The following is a 2,639-nucleotide window of genomic DNA, read 5'->3' on the forward strand; positions in this document are numbered from 1 at the left end:
CCACCCAACACAAGCCCCACAACCCCACAGCCCCACAGCTCGTCTTTCACACATATGCGACGCTTGTGTTTTCTTTTGTGTGTGCACTGGGTAAGCGGACAGGGGGAGGGGGCAAGCCAGGAGATGGCGCTTCGAGGGGCCCTCCTGGCCGCATGTTGTCAAAACAACAACGCGTCGGTCGCGCTCCAAAAACAACCTGAAACACACACACACACACACATGCGAGTGCGCGCATGGCACACGCATCATATCATCGTATATTGTTTTGTGCCTTGTCTACAGACCCCATCCAGCATCGCTGCCTCCCGGCCCCAGCCTCAGCCCCCGTTCCAGTCACAGTCCCATCCGGACTGCGGCCAGCGTCAAGCTGAGCCCAGAGACAAGCGCTTGGCAGCAAAGTCTGGCCATGTCAGAAGCATGACCCTCCACCCAGCTCTGTCGCTAAGACTGTTGTTTCTTTAAGGCCCCTCCTCCTTTTAGCACGAACCACCCCCCCCCCCCCTCTTCCACTGATATGTAGCGATAAATGCAAGTTGGCGATTTCCATTGTTGTTTTTCTTAGAGAAACAACTGGAGCTCCATATTGAAGTCCATTACGTTCGCTTTACCTGGTTCACCTGCTTCCACTGAGCGTGGGAGGTGGCCCGAACAATGCGCATCGATTTGCCAGTTGTAAGCTCCAATTAAATGCATATCAAATGGTTTATCAAAACAACTGAAGAAAACACTTGTGAAGCCATCCAAAGCATTCGCTCTATATTCCTGCTATTTTAAATCTATTAAAAGGCACAGCAAAGTCTCATGAGTTGAGCTTTGAGGTATGTATGATGGAACACACGGCATTTCAAGTTTTGCAAATTGTGTGCACATAGGTATTTAATAAACTATAATAGTATATGTATCCAATTTATTCGAATTAAATTTCGAGACACATTGAAAAAAAGAATCTCCCATCAAGTATCTAAAATAACTGAATGCCGATCCTATTTTCCCCATGTCAAGAATTACTTAGATATATAGAAAGCTATATATAAGAAATTCCAAGAAGCTTTTACTCAATATAATCTAGTATGAATTTACTGTCAGCTCCTTCTTAGGACTAATCAAGAATAAGAAGAGCAGTTTGTCTTTATGGAAATTTGAAAAGCCTTCCAGTTTTGGTTACCTATTTTTCTATAGCCATATTGAAGTTAAGACCGATCTATGTTGCACTACTTTCTGTGTGAGCGATCTATGCTAAACTGACTATCAATACCTAGGACCACTCCATACTTTATTCAAAATCCTATTGCCATGCCTATTTCCATGGATTCCCATGAGGTGTAAGTAGAGCTTGAGGAAAAGCTACATTCGGTACACTTTCAATACTTTTCTGCCCTGAACCCATTGCAATAAAAGGCGTATAGCAGGCAGGGAAGGCGGTGCTATAAGATATAAACAATGTAGTATATTCAGACTTCAGAGTATTCCTAGTCGGGTACCCCCTACAACATTTTTTTGACCTACTCAATATCAATCAATCAAACAATTAATACCGACACATATCCATAAATATCACAATATTTTACTGTAGAGCTCTTACACATATCCTATTTACAGCTTATAACATATCAATATATTTTTCACTAATCACTCAAGTCTTAAGCCTATTCCCAATAATATTACAAGTTATCTTTTCATGTGCCCAACAAGCACCCCACTATATATTTATATACATACACATGCATGTGCATGCATATCTGCAAAAATATATAGGATAATCGAATTGATTTCCATCTCATGCCCAATTCGGTCTATCCAATCATTTCTGTTGACCAAGCACGCAATAACTTTGCCTTTGCCAAACACATTATATCGAAGGGGGATTTCGTTTAGGCCAACTAATGCACTGACATCCATCCACAACAGCCCCACACGAGTGTGTGTGTGTATGTGTGCCTTGTTGTGTGTGTTAGCTGTCCTGCCCACAACAATACAAATAGAGCCGCAAATGGAGTCAACTCGAATGCTACCTGCGTAAATCAGGAAATCAGAAAATGTGCCCGAGCAGGGCAGAAAGTTGTGATTGACTGCCCTGACATATGCTGAGATGGATGGATAGATGCTTGGTTGGTTCGTTACAGTGGAGGACCCTGGTCAAGGGAATGTCTCAAGAGCGCGGTCTCGCATTTAGCCAGCTAAGTCGCCCTTAATGCAAATGGAAAGCCAAGAAACGCTTGCACAGACATAATTTCAATATGCCCAGCAACCCAATTTGAGTCCGGGCCCAGTTTTTCAGCAAGAGCTCTGGCGGATGTCGTACCACCTGCAGTGACTGAATGACGAAAGGACGGACGGACGGTTGCTTGGTCGGTCGGTTAGTCGAACGAGCGGTCTGGCCCCCGGGGTCGTTTTGCGTACGCCCTTTAGATCCTCATATGTGTGGGGGTGTGGTATATACATAAATATATATAGATATATATGTGTGTGGGTGTATATGCGCTGGCTGCCTTGTTGCTTGTTGATGCGCTTCGGTGGCCGCCACTGCCGCCGCCTGCCAACGGAAAAGGAAATGAAAAAAGGCGAATGAGAGCCCCGCCTCAGTTTCTGGACGGGTTCTTAAGCTTAACTCCCATGCCCACCAACCGTCCCAGTCTCTG

Source organism: Drosophila mojavensis, unplaced genomic scaffold, assembly GCF_018153725.1.
Source record: "Drosophila mojavensis isolate 15081-1352.22 unplaced genomic scaffold, ASM1815372v1 contig_136, whole genome shotgun sequence".
Lineage (NCBI taxonomy): Eukaryota > Metazoa > Arthropoda > Insecta > Diptera > Drosophilidae > Drosophila > Drosophila mojavensis.